This window comes from Lactuca saligna, chromosome 5, assembly GCF_052625555.1.
Source record: "Lactuca saligna cultivar CGN05327 chromosome 5, ASM5262555v1, whole genome shotgun sequence".
Lineage (NCBI taxonomy): Eukaryota > Viridiplantae > Streptophyta > Magnoliopsida > Asterales > Asteraceae > Lactuca > Lactuca saligna.
The window spans coordinates 2,852,983-2,860,893 of record NC_136421.1 but is presented as its reverse complement, the minus strand read 5'-3'; the positions used below and the strand labels follow the sequence as shown (position 1 = coordinate 2,860,893).

General features: G+C 41.3%; 1 non-coding gene across 1 annotated transcript; it reads right to left on the bottom strand.

The window, feature by feature from the left end:
- Positions 1–6,189: 6,189 nt before the first annotated feature.
- On the bottom strand, positions 6,190–6,296 carry LOC144999138 (small nucleolar RNA R71). The gene has a single exon (XR_013660659.1). It is a non-coding gene; the product is annotated as a small nucleolar RNA R71 (small nucleolar RNA).
- Between the last annotated feature and the right edge of the window lie 1,615 nt (positions 6,297–7,911).

Here is a 7,911-nt window from a genome sequence, read left to right as displayed (position 1 = left end):
CCACAAACTCATAATGACCATAGCGAGTCCTAAAAGCTGTCTTCTGCACATCATCGTCCCTGACTCGCATCTGGTGATACCCTGACCGTAAATAAATCTTGGAGAACCAAGATGCTCACTGAAGCTGGTCAAACAAATCATCTATCCTCGGAACTGGGTAACGGTTCTTCACTGTTACCTTGTTCAACTCCCAGTAGTCTATGCACATGTGATGTGACCCGTCCTTTTTCACAAACAGGATTGGGGCTCCCCGTGGTGAACTACTCAACCTGATAAAACACTTCTCTAGCAGTTCTTGCAGTTGCATAGACAACTCCTACATCTCGAGAGGAGCCAACCGATATGGTGCGTTGGCTACAGGAGCTGCACCAGGGACCAGGTCAATCCTAAACTCAACCTGTCTCTCCGGAGGTATCCTAGGTAAATCCTCCAAGAATACGTCCGTGTACTCTCGCACTACCGACACATCGTCAACTGTCACCTTACCCTTATCCCAGTATCCATGACATATGTGATGTATCCTGTGTAACCCTAATGAAGGTAGTGCCTCACCCTCGCTGCAGAATAGAGAACCGGATTGCGTTGTGGCTTCTTGCCCCGGATCACTAATCCTCTCCCACTAGGAGTGCGAACCCTCACTAGCTACAGCTCATAATCAATCACTACCCCATTGGGGCTCAACCAATCCATGCCTACTTTAACCTTATTGCCACGCAGGGGAATAGGTACCAGGTCTACTTAAAACTAATGATCGAATAATTATAGCGTACATCCTCTGTGAACCCTTGTGACCCCAATGGGGCTGTCAATGCTATCTCCACATCCAGTGGACAACCCATCTCCCTCGGAGCTCCTACAAATCGCTTACTGAGCGCGAGCGACACAAAAGATCAGGTGGCACCTGAATCAAATGGTAGTATAGTTGATATACCGTTCACTTATAATGATCATATAACAAAACATATAAAAATAAGTAAAAATCTGTATCAAATAAGAGATAAAAGAAAAATACATACGAGTCACCACGTTGAGAGCTGCTCGTGCCTCTTCGGCTGTCAACTGAAAAGCCTTGCTCTTCGCCACAGGCATCTCACCCCGGCCCTGACGGCCGTCCGTAATCCTCAATGTTATAGGGGCGGGTACTGCCACCTACCCTGTAGCTGCTAAAATCGGGCACTAGGATCGCTTGTGTCCCCTCTGATTGCATTGAATGCAAATCAAATATGATGTTGTGGTGGTGGTGGTAGTAGTTGTATAATCCCTGCTCATATGCCAAGTTCAGCCGCACTTGAAGCAGCCTGAACTCCCTGCCTTGCGCGTCCCATCGTGTAACTTGCCACATTTTCCACAATGACTGCGACTCTACTGGCTCCTAGTTCTGTAGTATGATACCTTGGGCTTCTTCCCCCAGCCCCCTGACTGATCCCCCTCGGGTTTCCTCTTCCTCTCCATCTCTAAATCCAACTCCCTGTCTCTCAATCCCTAGCAATCATATCCTCTAGCATCTTACAGCTGGAGCGACTCACAAATTGGCAGATATCACTCCACAACATCTCATGATATTGGGCCTTTTTTATCTCCTCATCTGCCACGTACTGCGGAATGAGAAGGGCCCTCTCCCTGAACATCGCAATGATCTCCATCACTGTCTCAGTCGTCTATTGGAGATCCTGGAACTCCCTGGCCAGCTGTTGCACCTCTATCATGGGTGAAAATGCGGCCCTGGACCTAGTAATAAAGTCACTCCAAGTCATCGCGTCAAGAGCTGCATCATCACCAATGGCATGTCCAACCTCCTCCCACCAGTCGTGTGCCCTGTCCTTCAGGAGACAGGACACAAGTCTAACTTTGTCCCCCCTCAGTACATCTTCTGGTGCGGAATGAATTCGCGACATCCGCTAACCATCTGGTGCTCGTGATGGGTCCCTGACCCCATGGTAATCAAGAGCTCCACAAGCTCTGAATTCCATGAAAGTCAACATGCGCGACCCCATCATGGCCGCCAGCTCAGTGCAGAAAGCACTAAATCTCTCGTCTAAAAGCTCAAGAATCCCCTCCTTGATCGTGCCGAAGATTACAGGAGTCTGGTCTAGTATGCTGCGCGTGATATCTGAGGAGATGAACTCTCTAGTCTGCTCGTCTAACTGCTCAGCTCCAGAGCCTGAGCCTGATCCATCATATAAACTGCCAACAGCTGGTCTAGGGCATAAAACCACCATTCTGAAAAACACAATAGAATAAACATCATAATATTATCATAACTCGAGGGATCACATACACTACAATTTCCCTGGATTCATCTCAACCTTCCTTGACTCGAGTACAGATCCTCTACATTCAGTAGTACGGGCCCATACTACCTTCCACATCTATCCGTACTTTCCTCAAGTACTCCCTTGACTTCACCAAGTCCCTTCTACTACTGATGCTTCATGTGCTACTCTCATCCTAGGCTTTCCCTAAGGTAATCACCATCCCACTCTCCACCATCAGTTGCATAAGAATTCCTTACTATCTTTCCTTACTAGCTCGCGAATACTATTACATATCACTAAGACTAGATAATTCTTCGAATGAGAGGTTCTACCCTACAATGGTTAGACTGAAAGGAGATCTACAAAATAAGGCTAAACCTAACCTTTTTAAATTATTTAATCCTTACAATATGTAACTTAATATATTTGTTTACCAGTTAGTAAAAAACAAGTAGAACTCCTAAAAGCACAAAGCAAACAGCATTCGAGCATTGAGTACACATAATCAACAAATACTAATTAGGCTATCATACTGTCTAATATGTACTAGCATGCATTTCATAGAACTGATACACATATAACAGGCATATACGGCATCCTTCCTAGATTCTTAGTCCTAATCTAGGATGCTATTCTCATAACGCTAATAAACATATCACAACATAAGCTTGTATGGGTAATTTGGGAGTACTTACTTGAACTTGGCTGATTGCATGCGCCACACCCCTTTTCTCTTTTCAAAGTTCTTTTCTTGAATTCTTTTCTTTTCTCAAAATCCTTCTATAAAAATAGTTTTTCTTTTGAAAATTTTATACCACTTCCTTAGTTTAAGTTCAGACACACCCGAAAGTGTCCCTAAATCCCTCAAACCAAGGCTCTGATACCAACTTGAAACATCCCAAAAATATAGTCCAAAAATTTCATTTTTAGATCATTAATAAAACCATAAATCATCCATCATCATAAAGCAAATCGAAAACCATATATCTTAAAACATCATGTCAAATACTGTATCAAAATCAAATGAAAAAAATATCAGAGTCTAAAATAATCATAGGTTGAAACTGTGGTGTATGCCATGCGATAATCCCAAGCCCTTCCCCTTGCTAGTGGAAGTACCTGAAACCAAAACTGAAAACTGTAAGCATGAAGCTTAGTGAGCTCCCCTAAACTACCACATACCATACAATAACACATACTAGGCCTTGCCTATTGCATTGGGCCCCACCCGGCATCGGACTAATCCAGCATCTGGCCCCACTCGGCATCGGATCGAAGTCCGAAATACATATCATAGCAACAAGCACATAACACATCAGCATATAATATATAAACATAACAAACTTCCTCGGGCTTGCCCTGACATCGGACCAAAGTCCGACACACATAACATAAAAGCTATTTCTACATTGGGCTTGCCTCGGAATACATAACACATAACATGCATGAATTACAAACACACAAATCATACATATACTCTTCTCGGGACCGGCCCGACATCTAAACGGAGTCTGGAATCATATAATCTGTAGCGGGCTAACCGCGACATCGGACCGAAACCAAGGCCCAAAACACCAAGCCCATGTCTTGAGTACGCAGGGCATACTCCTATGTACGCTAAGTGTACTGGCAAAATGGCGTGTACGTTTGATATTGCCATATTTGTACCTATTTTTAGGCAATATTTAAGTACATCTTTATTAATAAATTGATAAAATGTTTAGAATAATGATACTTATGACTTTAAATTGTTATTTTCAGTCAATATAAAGGATTTTCAAAGAGAGGGACCAAATGTGACAATATGTGGAACATGGGAGGCTTGAAGGACAAGAAAACAATAAAATCACGATAGATACTAAATTCACGACGTGGAGATGAAGCCCACAACGTGGCATGGGTTTCCAGAAGATAGACATCGTGATATGGAGGATTTCCTTGGAGGATACGGATAGCTTGAATCCCACGACGTGGCACAGCTGGCCACAACGTGGCGCGGGCTTTTGGAGATTATTTAAATGCTCCTGATTATTACGAAAGAGAACTTTTTGGGCAAGAAGAAAGGAGTTCCAGGAGACGATTCAGAGCGAAAGAAGAGTTCTGGAAGAGGCTTTCAGCACCAAAAAGAATAGAGGTTAATATTTTAGTTAATTAAGAACATGTTTTTCATTACTTTTAGCTGTGTTGGTTTAGTTGCTATGATGAGCAGCTGAATCTAGCTACTCTTGTTTAGCTAGATGAAGCTTTAAACTTGTGAATAGTTCAATGTTTATGGATTAATTTTAGTTGGTAAAAATTGCTTGTGTTTGATTTGTATAACCTAGCATGCTATTGTTTGTTTTTTTTAATTGCTTGATTGCATGTTCTGTGTAGCTTAGTGGCCATTAAACTGCATGAACATTAAATTGTGTTGGTTTAGTTTGTTTTTCTAATTGCTTGTTTGTTTTTCTAATTACCTAATGATTTAGTGAACGTTAAATTGTTAGATCTAGGATTGACCAATCTTAGTTAGTAATTAGAATAAATAAAGCTTAGCTGTGTTAGAGAGCATGTATTGTGACTATAATTGCATTTATATTACAAATCTTACATAGCATATTTACATTCATAATTAGTTCTGTGTTTAATTATGTGTGAACATACATGGTTTGACATGAATTAGTTAATTATTGGTAAAATTAGAACTAAATTACTAATGCAACTAAAAACCAACTTATTAATAATCCATAATCATTAGCTAGCCATAAGGGAGAAATGGATTCAAACTAAACAAGAGTGTGTTTTTATTTATTGAATTTGATTTAAGTTCATCTGATCTTGTAAAACCAGATAAAACCCCTTTTAAACTTGTTAATAAATTAGGTTAATTTAATAGTAAATATATTAAATTAGAACACCGTTCCCTGTGATCAACACCCGATTTACCTAAGCTATATTGTAGTCTGACTAGGTACACTGTCTATAAGTGCATAGTTAGTCTAAGTTTGTTAGGTTATAAACATTAAAATTAGTGAGTACTTTTGTGCACATCAAAGTTTTTGGCGATGTTGCTGGGGATCGGCTTAGTTTTTAGCTTATTTATTTGCATTAAATTAATCAATCCTTCTTGTGGAGTAAAAGCCACAAAACGTTAATTTTTCAACAAAATAATTTTTTTTTGTTAATCACAGAGTCCACGACGTGGCTATATACTGGCCACGACGTGGAGAGTTAAAAAAAATTATTTTTAGTTTGTAGATAGTTTTTCTTATTTTAGTTCAGTTTTACATTTTTAGTTAGCAAGTTGCAGGAGTTCATGACCAGAAGCTCAAACACACACTTGGTGCCACCACTTGAAGATCCCGAGTCTGCACTTCACAAGAAAAAGACACCCTTACAAGAATTGAAATCAGCCTTTTCTAGGAAGTTGGGAAAGAAGACAGGAGAGTCAAGTTCATCCGCGAGGCACAAGAGCAATCTTGAGCATTTGGATCATACGCCCGTCCAAACCGAGTCCGAAAGCGATACCGAGCCAGAATTTGAAGAACACACGAACGAGCCAAGGAACGAGATGGAAGAAATTGAAGAGATGTCCATGGGAGCTTACAAGAAGCGGATCCAAGAAGATGTGGGTCCCGGTTTAGTCCAACCCGCAATACCTTCCACTGCCACATTCGAGCTGAAGGGATACATATTAACTGCACTGAAGGATATCCCGTTTCTTGGGAAAGATCATGAGGATGCTTTTATGCATCTAGATGAAGTCAACAACATTGCGGATTACTTCAATGTCCCAAATGTCAACAGAAACACAGTCTTGCTTAGGATGCTTCCCGTCACTTTCAAAGGAGCTGCTAAGGAGTGGTTAAAATCACTCCCACCGGGTACAATCACCACTTGGGCTCAAATGCGTGAGCAATTCCTGGACCAGTTTTGCCCGCCATCCAAGATAGCCAAACTCAAGAAGGCAATAGCCAACTTTGAGCAACAGCCAGGGGAGTCACTATACGAAGCATGGGGGCGGTACAAGGGCTTGCTCAGAAATTTCCCTCAGTATGATGTAAATGTGCAACAAGAGATCTCAATTTTCTATGATGGGGTAAACGTTATGATGACACAACTCCTTGACTCTCAAGGACCATTAACAAAGAAAAATCCAAGGGAGGTCAAGGAGTTGATTGAAGAATTCGCGAAGCACTCTCACGAATACCACAACCCTAGGCAAGATGGAATCAAAGGCAGTGGAGGGTCCCAAACTAAAGAAATAGCAGCTGTAATGGCCATGCTGAATAATATGGATCTAAGGACAACACAAATGGACCAATCAATACATGCCATAAGAGTGGGTTGCGAGAGATGTAGTGGTCCACACCTGACCAAGGACTGTAATGTAGATGAGTTTGGGAACAGGAAGGCTCAAGTGTGCTACTCTAGTAGGGATAAATATGATGAGGACTGGAGGAAACCGAAGAAGGAGTGGCTGCCATATGAAGAGTATAAGAAGCAAAAAGAAGAGAAGTATAGGCAGACAGGTCAAGGCTTTTATCAAAAGGAGCAGCCACCAGCCGAGAAGAAACCCGAACTAAAGACCATTTTGATGAAGTTTATGGAAGCTTCGGAAGAGAGACACGATGCCACTGATTCAGCCATTATGGAACAACAAACTTTGATAAAGAATCAGCAAGCCTCCATCCATAACCTTGAAGTACAATTTGGTCAACTAGCCACTCTAGTTCAGGAACAATTGTCCCTGAAGAATCCCGAAGTAAAGACCCAGTCTCACGTAATGGCCATTAATATTGAAGAAGAAGAAATCTCTGAGTTCCTGGAGGCATTGGAAGAAGAACCACAGCAGCCCGATCCAAAACCAAAGAAGTTAAAGTTCGAAAGTGAAGAAGTTGCTGAACCAGCTTCGCCACGATGTGGCGCAATTCTGATCAAAAATCCTTTGAGCCCGTTCCAGTTTATTAGCCACCTTTGCCATTTCCCACCCGAGCTGGACCTAGTCTACTGGAGAAATAGCATTTAGAGTATGTAAAGCATGTAAAGGGGATCCCAATTAATACTCCCTTTGTCCAGTCCTTATCCAAAGCTCCTGAGAACCAGAAATTACTGCAAGATTTGATAGACACTCGAAGACAATTAAAGAAGCAATCTACAGTGATTCTAAATGAACAAACTTCAAAAGATGTGTTGGGAGAAACACTAGAAAAGATGGGGGGTCCTGGACGCCTCACTCTTCCATGTGAGTTTGGGAATAAAATGAAGGTTAATGCTTTAGCCGATTCTGGGGCTAGCATTAATTTGATGCCTTTTTCATTTTATCAAAAATTGGAGATTCAGATGATGAAGGCTACAAAAATGAAGATTCACATGGCGAATCGTTCGGTGACACAACCCCGGGGCATAGTGGAGGATATTTTGGTAAAAATTGGAAAATTTGTTTTTCCAATAGATTTTGTAGTCTTGGATATGAAAGAAAACCTGGATGATCCATTAATCCTTGGGCGTCCATTTCTTAAAACTGCTAGAGCTCTTGTTGATATCCGCGAGTCTAAGCTCACTTTGAGAGTTGGAGATGAACAAGAAGTTTTTGGGATAAAAGATGATTGTCAAAAAAGATAAAGAAGAGGTGTTCACAATTAATGAAGAGAATGAACTAGAAGAACTGGAAAAG